Below are 20477 nucleotides of genomic sequence, written 5' to 3'. Positions count from 1 at the left end.
TCCCTGCAATACTACAGTGAATTCTGTCTTGCATTTTGGCACAAAAATAAAGAGTGGCATCTAGAAACAGGGTAGCAGAGCCTGGAGTCTCTGTTCCTAAATAAAAGGGGTGAAGTAATAACTTGCTTGTCTCTACAGAATACAGAGAACTCCACGGAACATTCAAGGCCCAAATTGACAGGTATTGTCAGAAGGACCTTATGATAAGGTATAGCTCGTCTCACTTAAAAAGATTAGCAGGGATAGTATGAGATGTAGTACAGAAAGCTGTACCAAGGGGTTCTGTGTCTTCTGCTGAGGTATGTCTGGCTGTTGCTGTGTAGAAGACTCATGTTAAACTTGGCTTTCTGGGCTGGAAGGGGAAAACTGCAATTTAAACTCCAAAGAGTTTCATTCCCCCACCCTCCCCAACTATTAATCTGATTGCTGAAGAGAGAATCTGGCATTCTCTAAGTAAAAACAATAAATAAGGGGTTATGTGAAGTCGTTCTTGGGTACAGTGCAAAGGGAACCTCTTGTCTAAGCTATAATGAGACTTGATATCTTTTGGAAAGAAATGTGGGGTTTGTGGATGTTTATCTAAAAAAAAAAAAAAAGAATCTGCAATTTTGTACTTCAATGTACAGGAACATTGAATTAACTGTAGTGATAATGAACATTTCTAATGGTTTGCCTAAAGATTCTGGTCATAAAATTTTCAGTGAAATAGAATTTTATCAGAAAATAGCTATTTTTCATCCCCCAAAGTTACATATTTTACCTTAGTTTTATCAGACTTCAGCCAGACCAGTTGTAATCTAACATAATGGATTTCCATGGGTGTCCATATCCACTGGAATGGTGCTAGAGAGCTCTTACAAGATAGAAAAAATTCTGATGGAGACTGTAAATGTGCTTTGAGTTCAGCCCCAAATCTTCAGAGCTTTGACATTCCCAGATCACTTCCTGAGTAAACAGGAACATTTGATACGGGGATTGACTTGTGGTTTCCAAAAGAAAAATCTGATTTGTGGCAAATTAAGTACCAAAAATTAAAACAAACAAACAAACAAACAAAAAACTGTCAAAACAAGGTAGCTGTAGTTACAGAAAGTTCCTTATCTGAAATATAAATACTTAGCACTTTCTCGTTCCAGGATCTGGATTTAGTTGCTAATGATTAATACTCTTTAGTGATGTGACTTCAGCCAAGGCTAACACGCTTCGTGCCGAGTATCTGCAAACTGATCCAATTTCACTCATCTCAGTAACTGGCTGAAGTCGCACTGTCACTTTTAGTGCTGGACCCAGTCTTTTATGTGTTTTAAAATCACTCTCTGCTAGCCAAAAAGAAAAAGCTCAATGGGGAAAACAGGAAAACACAGTAATAAACAAAAGCAAAAAACAGAGATGACTGCAAAGAGGAGCCTTGTGAAGACGATAGTAGGGAAAATTGTGCTTGAGCATGAAACAATGAACCAGGACTGAACCTCAGCACCTTTGTAGCTTCACAGTGAGTCACTTAACCTTGCCACGTTACAGATTTATTTATTATTTCTGTAAAATCAGGATAATTACCAGCCTGAAACAATTGTGAGACTAATTAATTGTTTGCAAAGTGCTTGAAAATTGTGAAGTGCAATAATAAGTGCTGAGTGTTGGAACTCTTTTTTTTTTTTTTTTTTTTTTTTTTTTTTTTTTTGGCAGATACAGTATTAGCAGTACCTGCGGTTACAAATTGGTATGGAGGATTGGTTTGTGTTTCAGAATTTTCTGCCTTATTTCACTAATTAGCTCGGTCTCTGTTGCAGTAACCCAGAAAAAAAAAAAAATGATACCTGCCCATCACTCATTTTTTTTTTTTTTTTGGACAGTCATGGGGATGGTCTTACACATGGCCTATGCCCTTCACTGAAGTGGCATAGAAAAAAAATATTTTGCATTTCTATTCATCAAATTTCTATGAAATTTTGCTGTTTAAAATTTTGTCTCAGTCACCCTACCCATCTCTGTTCATTTATTCATGTCATTTGGTGTAATAATCCAGCAGGTCTCTTCAAAAACTGCGGACAAAATAATGTGCCAAATGCAAAGATATTAACAGACTAGTTTCTAAAGCTGTTGTAAAAATGTTCTAAGATCTTCATTCCTGGATTTGGAGTTATGTTTTGGTAGCAGAGCAGATAGAAAGAGCTAGATGTTTGTGAATGGCTAAACAGATATTTTTAATGTTTATTTGAATTATAAATTCTTTGGGCATTCATTCTGAAATTGTCTCTATAAAAGTATGCTTGCATACATCCATATTCTCTAATGTGGATGTTACATAAATAAAAATATTAATAGAAGGAAGTAGCAGCTTCTTCACTGTAGCCAAGTCTGGGAGTAGATAAATTGTTAATTCAAATTAAATTGCTTTTATGAACTTCTTGTTCATTTATATTAATTGCTTGTTCTGACCTGACCTAACCTACTTAGGTGGAACTGCAGAAATTAAAGATGCGTCCATTTTACATGCAGAGAATGCACAGGGAATTACTTGCTTAAATGCACTCACATACGCTGTCTACATAAAAATTAATAAAACTCATTGATATTGTGGCCCAATAAGAGTAGAAGTGCCCGTGAGGTTTCTTTCTGGCAGGATTTTGGTTTTACTTCATGGTGGAAAAGTCTGGAATGGTTTTGCCTTGAGGTTTGAATGTCTGATGGATTCAGAATTATTCCCATTATTTGTCCCAGGTGTGTTAGACAAAAGACAGAATCCAAGAGATGTAGTTTAATCATTTTTGCCACTTTATTAACTTTTCTCAGCAGGGAATTATGCAGCACTAAGTCATGCAGTGTTAATTCTCATCCTTCCTCACCTTTATATATTTATTTGAGGGCTGCCATCACTCCTGAATCTGGTTTGTGCTCTTTGGTGTCACGATGTTTCAGGAAGAGGTTTGCTTCCTGAAAATGGTTGTGAAGAGGAGGAAGTGGAGGAACTAGCCAAAGGCACAAAAAGACTCTCAGTGTGGTATGTAAGCCACTAAGACTAGCTCAGCTGCTTGGAAATGTTTTTTTTTCTGCTTCTCCATAACATCTCCTTTCCTGAAGGCAGCTACCATAGCAGTGTCCACTTACTTTTCATGCAAAGGTCATATGCTTTTGAGGTTGAGGAAAGCATAATAAATGCTTTGTAAGTTGTCTACAATAAATAGATCTGTGAAGTTCTTAGAGCTATTCTGGCAAAACATCAACAGCATCGTACATCGTGGATTGTACATCCTTTCTGTTGGTTATGAAAGTGAAAATTGTCTTTTTTCTTGCATGTGCACATGTGTGCATTTGGACTTTTCCAGTCAGTTCAAATCAAAATACTGGGAATCTGGTCATGCAGATATTATTTTGAGTAACACCACTGAGAATGATGAGGAGCTCTGAAAAATGTTGTTAGAGCCACCTAGAACATACAGAATTGATGGAAGCTGTCATACATATTATAAAATTTTGCTCAGTTAAATAAACTGAAAAATTAATCTAACCTTAAGATGTATGATAATAACAGTGGGCAGGAGAGGGAGCACATGGTGCAGCAAAACCCAGCATCCTTAATGTTCCATATTTTCAAATCAGGAGTTAGAATGATTTTCTGGTTTCTCTATCACATGGAACACCAATGTTTGTATTATCCCCTTCATCATGATTCTGATCTATTCTATGAAGACTTAAAATTGAATGGATTCTGTATGTAGGCCAGAACGAACATTTTGTATTTTGGTTTTCCTTACCTTTTGTATTTTACCTCTTTTGAATTAGTATCCAATCTAAAGATACAAAGGATAGAGGAAAAAATACCTACAAAAGACTTATCTCAAAAAAAAAAAAAAAAAAAAAAAAAAAAATCATTTTTTAATCTCAGAATGCATTTATGCAGTATTTAAGGAATAAAACTATTATTAATAACCTCTTATTTGACCATATTCTGTGTCAAAATTGATTATTTTCTCAAAGCATCAGTCTGTGGAGCTACATGAATAGACAAGGAAATCAGTTTTATAGTGAATTATGCTTCTGTTTTATACTGAAGTATGCTAATAGCTTATTGGCTTCAAATTGACTCTGGCAACCTCGATCCCCTGTAAGATCAAAAGACAGAAAACAAATACACCAGGACAGATAGTAAAAAATTTTATGATTCTTAGATTTAGAGTCCATCTGTCTATTTTTCCCTGTAAAGCGGGGAAATTCTCACTGGAGACTTGCTAGTTTAGCCCCTCATATATGGTAAAGTTTTCAAAAATGTTTACGGAGCTTCCAAGTAAATATTTGTAAAAGAAATAGAGCAGCATTGAAAATCTAATGATAAGACAACTTAGCTGAATGAACAGTAATGACAGATCTTATTTCTAAGACTTTTAGTCACACAGAGAGCTACTTTGCTCGGGGAAAGACATTTTTAAATCCAAATATATTGGGTGTGGAAGTCTTTTAATTCCGGAAACAGAATTCTCCATTGAAACACATCGTAGTCTGTTGATGAGTTTTTCTGTTAGTCCAAGATAAATTACAGATGAAAAGCATGATATGGTACAAAGAAAGCTGTAGACTATAAGCTTTAGTAAACAAGTTCAGAAGTAAAGGATGACCTATACATAAGTGTAGGTCATCCTTTGTGCTAATGGGTTAATAGGTGCTCTCTGAAGATTTTTCTGGTAGACACTATGATTTTTGATTCTGTGATGAAAGCATTGCCACAACAGGAATAAATACGTGTTTTGTCTGCCCTTGACTGAATAACAGCTCTTTGCTGTTCTGCTTAGCTGAAACTTCAGGAACAGAAGTGTTCTCATAAAGTCATCTGCAGAGACTTTGAGAGTGGTGCAGTACAAACACTGTCACTGAACATTTTCTAATTGCTTTTGTATCTTCTGTAATGTGAATTCCTGGCCAAGATCTGAATTCTAGGTAACAAAGACACATCAGAGGGTGCCACTTACCTCAGAGTCTGAAATGACTTCCAGAGTTTGGCATTTGGAAGTGAATATATTGGAAAGGAAGAGAGCTCCTCTGTGTTGTACAATTGATGCATTGAATGTATCACATGCATGCTAGCTTAATGGCTTTTTTTTTTTTTAATTATTATTTTTTCATGTAATTCTGAACACAAATGATCAGCCAAAGCATAACAGTTAAAGACTGCAGTAATCCAAGGGGGTTAGCTCTTTTTTCCTTGGCCAGCAATATTGGAAACTAACAAGTAGATGGCATTATATCTCTATTTTTAAATTGAGAAACAACTGCTTAGGATTTCATGTAGTGTCTTCCTTTCTTTTATAGTGTTACATGGTTAGTCTGAATAAAGAAACGTATTTAATTTAACAGTTAGAGCCTCTGATTCTAAATGATCAATATAAACATTTCATTAAAATCGATTCAACACAAAATGAATTAACTTTTACATTCAAATACTTTGGTTTTGATAAAATGCCTAACAAGAAATGACCTTGAGCTGGAAGTGGCCAAGTAATGAACTACCAATTTCCTGAAAATCAAAAATATCTGTAGGTAATCAATGGGCCTGAAAATGGGAAAGGAGAAAAATTATTAGTCTTTTTTAGCATTTCATTTTGTATTTTCAGGTTTATAATCAAGGAAGGAATCTTTCTCCCTTCAAAACTCACAGGTAAAAGTGAACTAGATTTAGAACAAAAGTTTCTCAGAAGGGTTCAGTTACCAGTAGCTGTTTCTAGTTATGTTAATGGACCACGGAGGTTTAAAATAAGTAACTAGACATAGCAAACAATAAAGTGGATGCAGTTTCACTGTATGTGGAGAGCATACAGATGATACTGAATTTGGTAGGAAATCTTCTGCACGAGTGATAAAGTCCTACTGTGCCCTGTTAAGGATGGCAATTTATAGTGATCAGAAGGGATCAGCTCTTGGTGCAAGTTGTGTGATGTGTCAAGGTCCAGGAAGAAAGAAGCTTGCCTAAGAATTTTAGAAAACCTTCCTGTCTTCCTCTTTTCAAATGGGTGAGATCTGTAGAGCAGCAGTAATTTCAATAGTAAGGAAAAGGGGGAAAGGAACCATGCAATATCTAGGCTGTAAGAAGGTACTGTGCTAATGGAGTAGGTTAATATCTCCTCAGCCTTTCTGGTAAATATGTGAGAGCAGATATATTATTTTCACCAAGCCAGCTTTTAATATTAGGTGCAAGACTTCTATGAGCTTCAGCAGCTACACTGGCTCTGAAGCACCAGATTCTTTGCTGGACGAGAAGCTTATCTGGACTGAAATTGCAGCTGGGTTCCACTGGCCACAGCTTCAGCATACGTAAAATGAGGCAAAAAATGATCATGAACAAAGGATAGAAATTTATGTCAGTCTGGAAGATCTACAGCTTCTGCTACAGGAAAATAAATAAGTTTTAAAAAACAAGCTAATTAAATTACTTAAATTCAGTCCTACATCCTATGCCTATCAGCAAATGAAGTTGGTAAATATATATATATATATATAAATCTTTATCATGATTTTTCTAGGATAAGTGTGTTAAAATATTCCATAACAATCACAAACATGAGAAAATTTGGATTAAGAAATGCATGTGATCAGTGAGTGTCAGCATTCTGGCATTGGTACAAATAGTGGCCAACTAAACTTGTAAATCCATAGTACTTTATTTAATTGTAACAGTAAGGAATTCTAGGCAGAGGAATGGTAACATGTCACTGCAATATTAAAATAACGCTTTTATAGATTGCGTCAGTAAATCTAGAAGACCATCAAGATAAGTGAAGAAAATAATTTAAAAAATCCCACAAAGGCTACATCCCCAGTGATTCTAGCTATTTGTACAAAGAACTGGTGGTTCTTAAATAAAAATGTTCACTGCACAGTGTATTGTAAAATGTTCCCCATGATTCAAATTTTTGTCCCAGGAGTAGTAACTTCAGGGTTTATCAGTTTCATGCAATGCCATTGTTTTCTTTCACAAGTATAAGCAATTGTCATATAATTAATATTTACCGATGGTAACAGTCATTGATATTTAAGACCAAAAAAGAACCGCTAGATACAGTGAAAGAAAGATAATAAAGTTAGAAAAAAAAATCTTAACAATAATGTCTGTGCCCATATTTGAATTGATTGTGTTAATATCAGTAGAGGTTGATATTTTCTGTATTTGGATAGTTTTTCAATGTTATAACCACATTAGAACAACAAGTGCAGTTCAATGTTTTGTGAAGTCTAATAACAAAATGCACAAATATATTTGTGCTGTACCCATCTTGAACCAGACTGTGTTACCTTACTACCTAGTTCTATAGATGCATATTAAGATTTTGCCACAAATACATGTGTATTAAAATATTTAATAATGAACTTAAAAAAAAAAAAAAAAAAGCCCTATAAATGACAAGATGAAGGTAACTTGAAAGCTATATCACATTATCAATTACTTAATATATTTGCCCCATAGTACAGTTAGTTTCTCTATCAATTGGAAATGTAACTCAGTCCTTGATCTACCTAATGTAAGTTCTGGTAGAGGGACTTTTTGTCCAGGTTGTTCTCCTGCATGCATTTTAAACAACAATGCTGCACTTCCTCTCTTGCTACTTTAGTGATTGCTACTTCGTAAAATCCTCTCCAATAGCACTTGTTCTTTTCAGCCTGGTAAGTGGCCCTCCTTTCCTTGTGCATTTTGCATGCTCTGAATGCTGATAGATGGGATATGATTTACCTGATATACAGGTATATACAGGAGAGAAAAATTTAACTTCTTGTTACAAGTATTATTGATATTAAAGAATACAAAGGGTCTCCAGTCCTTAAAAAGGGTGCTTCAAAAAGCTGCAGAAAGGTAACTTCCTAAGATTTGACCCTTTATGTAAGAAATCTCAGCACAGGTATGTGCCCATGCTGTTGTTATTCAGTGAGGCATTTTATAGCATTTTATATTTCAGTAACAGAAAGGCATCGCTTTCTCTATTGAAAATGCCTAGAATTTTATCTGTAGCTCTTTTGAGTCTGTTTTTTAAAAGCATCTGAGTGACTTGGAAATCTAAGTCCCAATGAAAGTCACTCAAACTTAGATAAATGGATTTTAGGGACAGGATTATAAGCATTTGATATGAAATTCAGCATGCCACTCTCTATGGAATCTTAATTACTAACTGAGGTTGCAACATGTCCCTAACTTCTTTATGACATACAATAACTCTCTCTGAAAGATAACAGTCTTGATAACAGTCACCTGGGTGGATAAGTCACACACGTGTAAACTTTACTATTTTTTATTCACTCCTCTTATTGTGTCTCTGAAAATCTCCGTCACTCACTTCAGCTGACATTCTCCTAATTTAATAGACTATGCTTGTCAAGATCGTATATCAAAAGCTACAGACAATCAGTTAAGTCCTTAGTCATCTGTCAAATAATGGGGTTTTAGGTACAGTGAGAATAAGCTGCCAAAGTAGGGTATGTTGCATTCTGAGGTTTAAACTGTTTACTCAATACAAAAAGAGCATTAAGAGATTGATAGTCTATTTGAAATTCCTTTGAAAATATATCCCAGACTGGATCTTTTCTGTTGCTTGTCTCTTGTGAGCCTCTTTAAAAAATCCGTTGTTTTAGATCCACAACTGCTATAAAACCAGAAACCTGTCAGAGCCCTACTGATCCAATTACAACTTTAAAACTTTTAAGCTTATGATTTACAGTGAGTTCATTCCAGTTAAATACAAAGGAATCTTCTTAAACTCTACATTATCTAGCAGTATATTTCACAGCAGATCACCTCTTTTTCTCTTCACTTATGCAAAGCAAAATAATAATTCTTGGATTAAAGATAGGGATCATTCAGTTTCCTAACATAATTAGAGCTTGACTATAAACCATGCACTGTTCTTCTGTCAAGAAAGCCTGTGTTCTCCTGCGATATAAAATATGTTTTTTATTTTTGTTTTGTGTTTGTTTGTTTTCTTCTGTTGCAAAAAACAAACAAACAAACCAACCAACCAACCAACCAACAACAAAAAAACACATTAGTAAGATGCTGGTAAAGAATCTGTAGCAATGCATGTAATGCAACAGGCCAGTTTTGCCAGAGGTGGTGAACATTTCCTTAGGTTTTATTTCCTTATAATGCAACTTTTAGATGAAATATTTAAGAAGGTTTAGACTTGTGCTGCTATAACTGAACTGTGTCATTAATCTCTTTTTTTTAGGCCACCTAGGGTTCTCTTAAACATAAGAATTGCCTGGCTCCCTTGTTGTACCCTTATGCCCAGTTTCTCTTAAACAACGATATTGTTCTCAAAAGAAACATTGAAAAATACTATTTGCGGTGTCTCGTTTATATAAATAAATCTAGAGAATGAATCCTATTGGATGACAATGGCTACCTTACATCTGTATAGTGCCAAAGTGTTACATATATTATAATCATTAGTAAAATGTCTGAGGTGACATTTCACCTTAGCAATTATACGAAATTCAATGAAAAATATGTTTGTGCTAATTGGTTTTGTGATTGCAGAGGAGCATGTTAAATAATCACCTCTGAATCTCAAGAACAAATTTAAAACATGGTTAAAATGTTTACATGACTGATGTTTTGTTTGTATGGATACCCATTAGTGGTTATTTTCATAAGTTAGACACATCTCAGAGGAAACATCCAAGCCTACTTTCTGGTGCGAGTAGTCATGTTGTCACATTTCAGGCCGAATTCCCACGAAGCCTGGAGGATTATGTGTAATCATACATTTGGACTAGGGGAAATTTTGTCATCTCTGGTTTATGATGAGAGAAATGTTAACATTTCTGTTATTAATAAATGTTAACAGCATAAACGTTAAAACAGCAAGTCCATTTCTCTAGAGATTATCTTTGGTTCCATTAACAGATTGCTTCTGCCCATCTCTTTCTTTGGCTTAGACGGGGTGTGGGGGCAGACCGTTCTCATTCTCCTTTCTTCACTACTCTCTCCTGGTCCTGTTTCTCTTGGCTGTGCTATTTTCCAAATGATACTGCTCATGTACCTCAGTAAAATTATGGTCTTATTGCCTTTATTTGTCCAATGTTATTTTTTCTTCTTATATTCATTTTAAGATACAGTTTGAAAATGCTTTTGTACCTGTCATCTCTTCCAGTAGAACTTGTTAAAGCCATTATTGCTATTGTTACTTGTATCTGATTTATAATTCTGGGCAATACAGCTGATGTGCATGCCCTGTTGTGTTTGTCATTGTGTGTAAACATAGTGAAGGTAAAGTAGTTTGTAAGGCAATTCAAGCAAAGAGTGGGAGTTAAAGCAGACAGAGCGCTAAAATTCTAGTCCTCGTGGTCCCGCTACTGAATGCAGGCTGGAAATTGAAGAGTCCTGAGACATGTGTGTGCACTGCATACTATTTTGTCATCTTCTGTAGCTTTATTTGCTCCCATCTTCTCTGCTTTTTTTGACTAGTCTGAACTGTTTCTTCACTGTGCTATCCCACAACTGTGCCTTTGCTGTAAAACCCTACTCCTCTGAAGACGCTGCCATCTGGAACAGCCTTTCCGAGTGTCTCTGCCTCATTGACTTCCTGTATCTTTTAAAATCTCATTGGAAAGCAGCTTTTCTCACTTGTCTGAGCCTCTTAATAGTATATTTCATCTCTTCCATTATAAGCTATTTAATTTAGTGATTATATTATTCTAATCTGTAAAGTACTTTAGAATACTGTTTGGAAGTAAAATACCCTGTGTTATAATGCTATTTTGGATTGTACATTTACAGAATAACACATTTGAAGTTATCGATCACAATAATATATATATATATACACTGCTATTTTGTCTTTTTTTTTTTTTTTGAGTGAATGTTTTCTACTAGTAGTAGTGCAGATAAAATTGTTAATAGCTTTATTTATTTATTTATTTATTTTAAAGGTGTCTAGGACAGAAAACATGAGTGACTGAGCCATGGTCATTTGTATTTACCCCAAGTCATATGCGAAAGAAACCCAGTCATTTTCCAGCATGTAGTTTTTCTTGTCAGGGTTGTGTTCCCAGTATGAGGTAGACAAAGCTGAATTATCATGGGGAATTAGGAGTTAATATCAAAGGAGACCAAGACTTATTGGAGACTTATTGATTAGGAAAGGGACTTCTGTAATCCTTGATTCCATGATGTCAGTTTCATTATTTTTAATATGGACTTATGTGCCACTGGATCTGAGACTGCAAGTTGTTACAAGATGTTAGTATAAATGCCTGGTTAACTTTTAATGAGAAAAAAAAAAGTTGCATTTTCAAATACAGAAATTTGGTAGAAGGTTGGTCATCAAAGACCCAGTTATATGGCAGGAGTACAGCAAGAAATCTGGTGATAGCTTCAAATACAAAGGTGTAGCTCAAGAAATATAAGCAATTAGAGTTGGCAGGAAGAGGATGTCAGATGTGTGGCTGTCTCTTGCATGAATTGTCTCCCAGAAAGCTGAAGGACAGCATAAAATTATCTTTCCTTAGAGACTCATCCATTAATGGTGTTAATGACTGTCAGTTACATTCAATTTGATAGTTATCATCTGAAATGATTGATTGTAGCTATGCTGCACATGGATATAGTTAGCAAAATCTCTCTGCACTTTAGCTACTCCTAAAAGATACTTACTCGTTAGCAGCAGAGGTCGATGGCTAGTACTCTTTTGATGGTGCTGTACACCTCACTGGTATACATCATGCTGTTTGTTTACATGCATGATGTAAATACTGGACTGTGTTGTAAAGGGAAAGCAGTTTTCAAATCAACACTATCTGGTTTGCTGCCTCTCTAGTACTGACGCAGATGTTAACTCACCTAAAGTGCTTTGGGAGATGGTAGAAAACTGTTTGAGAAAAGCTAGGATGGCCAGCATACAAAAGTTATGTGGTTTTGAAAACCAATTTAATACAATCCAAATTATATGTAAAGCAAAGAGGAATCAAATGTAATATAACAGTTACACAAAAGCATAGCAGATAGTCTTGGCTACCAAAACTTTTTATGGAAGACCTCAAAGCCCTGGGATGAACGCGTTTTTTTTTTTTTTTTTTCCTTGCAGGTTTTGTTTCTAGCATTGTTAATAACACCACGATCACTTTGTCTTGCTTTTTGGGATGATATCTCTCAGAAGGAGGCTGTGTTCACCATCTGAGCTCTTCGTGTGATGCCTTTTCAATTGTGGAAAGCCAGCTACTGGCATCCTCAAACCTTTGAAGAGACCTGTTGCCGAAAGGGCTTCCAGCTCAGGAGAAGCTGTGCCTATAAAGAAAGGAAGAAATGGAGGAGTGGTTCAGTTACCTGAACATAAGTGTCAGGTGCCAGCTTGATGCCCTAGTTTGTCTGATGAATCTGTATGGGGCTGGCAGATATGACAAAGACCCACATGAGCCTGCTGTTCCTGCAGAGGGGAGATAGAAACTAAGCAGGAAGCTCCATCATGCTTATAGCACTGGTAATTTCTGTGAAGGTAACTGGGTCACTCCTAGGATTTCTTTCTTGGAAATCTTCACTCCTTCCATTAGTGGTTAAATATCTGAAGCACTGCATCCTCACCCTGAGATCACTTAAGTAATATAATTGCCCATTTATGTAAAATTTCAATTTCTCCCAAGTTCAGAGGATGATGAATACATAGATTGTGGTTTGGCCTATTGCAGCAAGAGGTTTGAGGAAGAAAGCTTGGGTTCAGATCCATTTCTGTATCCAAGTTTCCTTGAAGCTTCAGGGATGGGATTGGGACTCATTATCGTAATGCATTACATTAATACTATAGATGAAATTTCAATTCAATCTTCTTCATGAGAAAGCCTTTGACATGATGTATTAACCATCAGATTAGAAGTAGACTGACTAATTATTTAATGCAATTGAATGCCAGGGTTTGTCATTTGATGAAGCTGGCTGGGTGGGGAATATGAATCCGTTAGCATCAGTGTGCTTATGAACTTTAAATGGGAGGAAAATTAAAATTCCATGGATGGGATATTTATTCACAGTCTTTATTCACAGAGTGACGTACCACAGTGTCATAAAAATGCTGGCATAAAAATACCTACCTTTTTATTCATATGTAGTCTTAGAAAAAAGGTTAACATGATCCCAATCATAGTTTATATAGAGTTACATGCTCTTATTCTTTAACATGTCTGAACATCTCTATACTTACCTGAAAAACATCCCACAGATGGGTTGTAGTTTCCAATTATCATAAGGGCATAAAGAATGAGAAAGGAATAAGCCATCTGGGTCATTAACTCTAAATCCTTGCTATCGCAGGGAAATTTAGGTTAAACTCATCAAACCACTCTTCCATCTCTTTCAGATGGTTCTCTGGCCATCCTCCTTTTTTGGTACTGATTCTCATGTCAAGTACTTTAATGAGTAATTTCCAGTGTGACAACTAATCAGATATTCTACCAAAGTCCAGATAGATTAGACTTACCTCATTTTCCCTTCCAGGATACTAGTTCCCATAGGGGAGGGAAAAAAAGTTGGCAGGTCAGTATTACAAATGTTTGCTTGGAAACTGAGCTTCTGATTGATCCTGTTTTCCATTTCATTTCAGGTCTGTCCCCAGCTGTTACAGGGTGTTTAAAATCTTACATGCAGTAAAGCCACAAGAATAGTTCCATGATTACATTCATCACTTTTTTTTTTCTTTTTTTCTCATTTTGAAAGTAAAACATTGCTTTCAGTATTCTCTAGTCACATGGAAAGTCATCTGAAGTGCCTTAAACAAATAAATAATTAATTTATAAAATCTACAATATTTGAGAACTCATACGCCAGGTACTTTGGGATGGTGATTCTCTAATCCTGTTCATTGACAGAGTTAGTAAATGTTTTGTTTCATCTCAAATTTGGTAATTTCTGTGACTGTACTCTCATACTCACCATCTGTTTTATTTTTGTCCCAGATTCAGTACTGCTGTTAATAGAAATGGAATGTATGCATTTACATTTAGGACTATATCTAGGTTGTTTTATCAAACTGCCTAAAATCCACACTTCATCTTTCTTGTTCTTCTTTTATTCACATGATAAAATATTTTTTCTTCTATTTATGTTAATTTCCATTGTAAAATCATCTTGGCTTTTGACAGTTTTCACTATCTGGCTTCTAAAATTCAGCTTCTTTACAAAATTAGTTCTTTTTTCATCCTTTGTGGGCCTTTTCTCAGTACATTTTCCGGTTGTTTCTCCAATTAAATGTGGACTATGTGTCTGTTCCGTATTTGAAGATTTTAAAACTTTCCATAAAATTTACTATTCCCAGTATATTTATCTCCAAACAAATTCAAATAATATCTACTGGTATGCAAATATGACCATGGGATCAGTAGTAAACTTCTAAGACGCTATTGCAATGAAAATCATTTTACAAGTCCTCCTCAAAATCATCCCCAAATCATCACACTTTCATTTAATATTACATGAAAATTTCTCGTGTTAATAATATACCATGCTAAAGATTTAACCATGCTAAAGATATAACCATGCTAAAGATTTCACCTTTTTTTTTTTTTTTACTAAAGCTTTTATTTTCAGAAAGCATGTCTTTCCTTCACATCATTTCACTGATTCCAAATGATACCAGTGCAAGAAGGTGAAAAATGAAGTGGGTTTATTTTTATTTTTTTTTGCCAATAATATGTAGTCTCTGAAATTTGTCACTGTCCAAAGGAGTATTATGTGTGTAGACTCTCCCTTCATATAAAACATGTTGTTTTATGAAGTGATATGCATTGCCAAATGATGTGTCACAAGTTTTTCCACAACTGGTTTGACTGCCCTTTTCTGGTAGCTGGTAAGAAAAATAGAGACAAAACCACCACCACCAAAAAACAAACAAAGAAACAAAACAACAAAGAAAAAAATATGACAGTTACAAAAAGGTAAAGAAAAATTAAGCAATGAGTTTAGATGGAGACATCCAAAATAGCTGATGAAAAAAACTAGAAGCTGTTGTTCTTCATTAACAGAAGGTACAAGCTGCATTCACTGCTATATGGAAATTAGAAGCTGCTGTATGTTTTAGCAATGTAGGAGTTTTAGACACTCCTAGGAGTTTTAGAGTTTACTTAATAGGTAAATCAGTGTTTTTCTTGTATCCATATGTATAAGACTCTGATTCTAATCTACCTGAAATTTGTATTTAATTATGCAACATTTTAGTGTAGAGGAAATGTTTTATGATGATAAAATAGTGTAATATTATACAATATGTATATTATGCAAATGAAAGACTGTAAATAATAACTCTGCTGTGGGCTACATGAGTATTTGTGTATAGTTCTTCTTTCTTTGTATAGTTCTTCACACACCTCTTTGAGAAGGGAGGTCAGCATTTTCAAGAAAGCTCCAAGCATTTTAATAAAACATTCAATATTTGAGCTAATGTCTCATAAATTTGAGACAGTTTTACTGAATGATAAAGGAAAAGCCTTGAATAGAATTTTAAAATGTTTAAATTTATAACTTACTAAATATTTAACTGAGAAAATATTTGCTGCAGAGAGGAGGAAAGGTTACTGAATGTCTCTGGCTAGTCTTTGGCTCCTAATTAGATATTAGGTCTTTTTCCTTCTCTTTCCTTCTGACCTGGATAGCTGCACCTCTGTTTGAATGGACTCAGGAGTGTCAGCAGGTTTGGTATCTTGCTGGTTGGGCTGCTGGTATCTCTGAGTTTCAGACAAAGAATTTGGACTGCTTTCCAAATGATACAATCCAAAAAAGACAATAGATCAACAGGGACACTTCCATAACTGAATTACCTTCTCTGTCACCAGAGGACTTACTGGAGTATAGCAGCAAGGATATGAAATCTGATGATGTGGGTTAACAACATGAAAGGATATGCTGTTTGTCTGGTTAAGGGAGAAAAACTTCTGAAGAGGAACTTTCAGGACATAGGAACTGAAGCAGTGAATTTCAGGCTCTCTCTAGTGTGAATCTCTGATCCTTTCCTGCAGCAAACAAAACTACTAGGGAAAATAAAACCATATTCCCACTGGAAGAAAAATGTGTATGGCACACTATAGTCTATTTCATTATTATTTATTTTACCTTAAGATTTTCCTTGTCAAAAACTGTCATTTTCTCTCCAGTTTCTTTAGCATAACAGAATTCTCACCACCCTTGGCAGTGTGACTGACTTTTTGGCTGGGTATGCATGATTTCTGTTGTACTATGTAGTGATAGTTCCTTCATGGTCTGGGCTGTGTAGTTAAATTACCAGCAAATTTTAATGCAAATGTAGTTGCTGCCTCCAATGTTGTCAAACTGGTAGCAATTTCAAGCAAAAAGGAATATAAATCATGATTTACAGGTGTATTTACATTTATATTAAAGTACCTATTAATTTTTAATCCTATTTGTATTTATCAAAAGCTAGAACCTCTACGTGTCCTCTACAAAAGTGTGCAATAAAACAGCAGCCTCTGAGTAATTAACATGCCACAGGCATTTGCAAGAGGAAATACAAATTTTAATGGATAAATCTAGTTTCCATTTATGGCAAAATCTTGCGCATGTTTTTTAATGAGGCATATTTTTCATAACTATCTATATTTTGGGGCATCTGTATCTAATCTCATAAGTACTACAATATCACCCAGCAGTTTAGGTCCTGTCAAAATAAAAAAAAGGGGCAAAATTACATTGTTATTCTTTGAGCACATAGAGACTTACATTTTATAAACCTTCCTTGAACAATTTAATTTCTGGTAATTAGAATGGTTGCAATCTTTCAGATTAGAAGGGTTTAGTGTTTATTAAGAGGTTGCCTTCTGTGTTGCAAGATGGTTATCAGCATGGGTCCAGTCTGGTATTACCAAAGACATAATATTCAGGGAGATGGCTTTTTTCTACCTCTTGCATTTTTTAACCTAAAGGAAGGAATTAGATTTGTAAGGGCTTCTGATCTTATTCATGCTCTGCTTATCACAGATTTCCTGTACAACTTGAATAAGATAGTGCCATATTTTAAGGCAATGCAGACCAGATCACCCCAAATCAGTATTCTCCCTCTTTAATGAACTTCAGCACAGCCTCTGGGAAGCATGCCAGGAGTGTGAGGGGATTTCACAAGCTGGGGTGGGGAAAGGGCAAGGATTTAACAAAAATAAAGGAATGGCAGGTTACATGATGTAATCTCTTCTCGTATCATTTTTGACATAGTGGAAAATTGGGTATATGAGCTCAAGGTGCCCTCAGGCATCTTGACTTGCCAGTGGTACTTACTCAGCACATCACTGACCTTGGTATTGTTATAGAATCAGATTTGCCCACAGATGAACTGCTTGTGAAGAGTTTATCCAAATACCGAGTCACAAAAGCACCTGGGTGCCTTACTCTTACTGACTTCCAAGGTTGATCAGAATTGACATTGCTGCACAGAATATTTTGTTTTCAACAGTCTGGCATTTTCCTTTGAAAACCTGGCAGGTAGGGAAATCTCACATTGGTTCTAAAACTTGCTGTCTAATGTTATCTGACTTGTCTAAGGTGGCCTTTGACAAGCAGAGAAGTGATTGCAAGGCTCACAGGTTTAAGGTTAGCTCCCTATCCCTGGGCCATTTGTATTGATGTATTCTCGTAAAGTTTAGTAGGTTATTCAAATACAACAAATTCCCAAAGTTCTAAGAAAGACATCTCATGCTTTTGTTCTAAAAAAAAAATAATAAAATCTTTCTCTGACAGCATATTGAAGTGATCTCTGTAAGGAAACTCTAATAGATTTCTTTTTTTTCTTCTACATTGTTTGGTGAGAGGATGTGGGGAAAGTAATCTGATCCCTGCTACATATTAAATGGCTCAGAAACAACATCTCTATATGCACAGATATTTTAATTCTATTCAAGTTAATGGCTGTAAAGTTGATTATTTTTAAAATATCTGAATTTGTGGTTGTACAATCAAGTGGGATTCTCAATTATATTCAAAGCTTTATTTTTAAAAGCAGGATTGATATTTTTCAAAGCCAGTTTTTTTTTAGTATCTGTAGCGTTTTCAAACCTTGGTATGTTATATGAGTGTACTGCTGACAATTCTATCACTTTGGAATCATAACAATGATGTCTCTTTAGATTAAGTTTTAAAAATATATAGTGATTATATTTTCTGTCTTACATCATAAAAAGCAGAGCTTTACCATTACAGGTTTCAGAAGATTAAAAAACGAGCCAATATGCTAAAAATGGTTTAAAATTGTTGATCCAAATTTGGTTCCCAATATTATTTCTTATGCAAAATTATAATTCTTTTCTTCTTGTTGCCAAAATATTGTTTCTGATGGCTGATTAAGATCTAAAAATACTAGATCACTATGATCTAACAATACTAGTACATTAGTACATTGCTCTAAAAATATTAAATATGAAAATACATAAAGCTTGAGTATTTGTAGCAAAATATTTCTTGGTGTAAAGCTGGGATAAATGCTTTACATTTCAACTGACAACTCAACACAGTTGAGTAAAAATCCATCCTGAATACAGAACAAAATGAGTGAGAGAACATTGTGGTGCACTTTGGTCACCCCTTGTGGATCTCAGTCTGTCTTCTGCTGGTGTCCTGCAGAGAGAGTGCTGCAAGGTCTGTGAGTCTCATGGTTGCAACATGCTACCAAACCTCTGCTCTTTGCCATGAAGAAAGATCTTTGTTGTCCTTCAAACGCATCTTTTCCATGATTTATGCAGGTCTTTTTTTTTTTTTTTTTTTTTTTTTTCCTTTCTTTCTTTCCCCATATCAGATAGCAGCAGTCTGGGCATTGTATCTCCCAGATCTCCAAACAGTGTTTTGTATTTTCTTTCCTTGCTCTCTATTTTCTCTAGTCACAAAGTCAGCCAAGGTACTAGATAATATTAAGCATCTCATTAGCATTCAGGGGACTGTCTCAGCACTCACCTAGGGATTCAATTCCAGGCCAGGAGTCATCGACAATACATTTTCCACAATCTCCTTTCTTGCTGCTCCCTTTGTTTCAACTGGCAGCTCCAAACTTCTCACGTATCTGCTCATTGAACAATATTGCCAGCATCTCAAGCTCCCACCATGTTTTCTACATCTCTGTTTTTTAATATTATATATATATATATATATTTATTTATTTATTTATTTATTTATTTATTTTAAGGAGTAAGTAAACTACTTTTAGGGGTTAAAAGGGTGTCAACTTGAAACAGCTGAAAACAAAGACAGGAATGAGCCATTTTGAAGCAGGGTAGGGAAAATATATATAGTCTTTGCAACATAGGAACAAAACAGCTCAGAGAAGGCTGATATATATGTTTTAGGTCAGTCATCCGCACTCCTGGAGGATGACTGACTTCAGGAGGCACTGATTGAGCTGAATGCACTGCAGTATTTGGCTTTACCCACTGGGCAGCTGGGAGATGAAACTCTACCTTTCCCTCAGTTACCTATTTACATTTGAAATTTAACAGCCTAGGCTGTGAGTTTAGGCTGCTAAAAAATAAGTTTCTTCTTACGAGAGCTGTCCTTGGCTTCTCTTTTGGGGTATCTAGCACTGCTTTTTGAAAGTGCCTTAATGCTGCCTGCCCCTACTTGCTGTCCATTTAAATGGCAGACCTGGAAGTGCGGCCTAGTGAGCAGTCAGGCACCGGTCTCCAGAGCAGGCTCACTGCGTAATAGATACTGGAGCCTATATCTGAAGGCAGAAGAGCCTGCTCAGGGAAAAATCTGGGGGTCTGCCAGATTCCGCCCACCTATTGAACTTCATTGTAAGGACCAGTGTAGACACAGACAGCATTCTCCAGCTTTGACACTGCTTGGCAAACTGAGTGGAGAATTGAGCTGCCTTTATATAGCCAGTGAACTTTTGTGTGCTTGGTTTTAGCTGGGACAGAGTTAATTTTCTTCACAGGCACTCTTATTGTGCTATGTTTGGGATTCTTGATGAAAAAAGTGGTGATAACACATTGATGGTTTAGTTTTTTTCTGAGCAGTGCTTGTGGAAAAGTCAAGGCCTTGGCTTTTCTGTTCCTCGTGCAGCCCGGTCAGTGAACAGCTGACCCAGGTGGCTGAAGGAACCTGCTGTACTGTATGGCTTCATGCTCAGCAACATGCAAAACATGGCTTCAACATGGCTTCATGCTCAACACAAGCAAAATTTATATTATTTTGTGTATTAGCAAAAACAAAGTCTTTTTTTTTTTTTTTTTTTTTTTTTTTTTTTTTCAGGTTTCCTCTGTGGAATTGATATAACTGAGCTGCATTGTTATTTTGTGCATGATGTCTGCCTATATAAATATGTTGTTAAAAAAGTCTTCACTGAAGGAGGAAAATAAATCTTTATTGAGATAAGTGTCAGTAGAAAGATTCCTCAACGGTGTTCATTTAAAAATTGTCAATTCTCTTCTGAGTAATGTCTGTGATAGGCAGTACCTGTGTGCACCTAACTCACCTTGAACACTATTTTTGCTGATGAATTAAGAGGGACATTCATCAGAAG

The sequence above is a fragment of the Anas platyrhynchos genome, chromosome 9 (genome assembly GCF_047663525.1).
Source record: "Anas platyrhynchos isolate ZD024472 breed Pekin duck chromosome 9, IASCAAS_PekinDuck_T2T, whole genome shotgun sequence".
NCBI lineage: Eukaryota > Metazoa > Chordata > Aves > Anseriformes > Anatidae > Anas > Anas platyrhynchos.
This window is presented reverse-complemented; position numbering follows the sequence as displayed.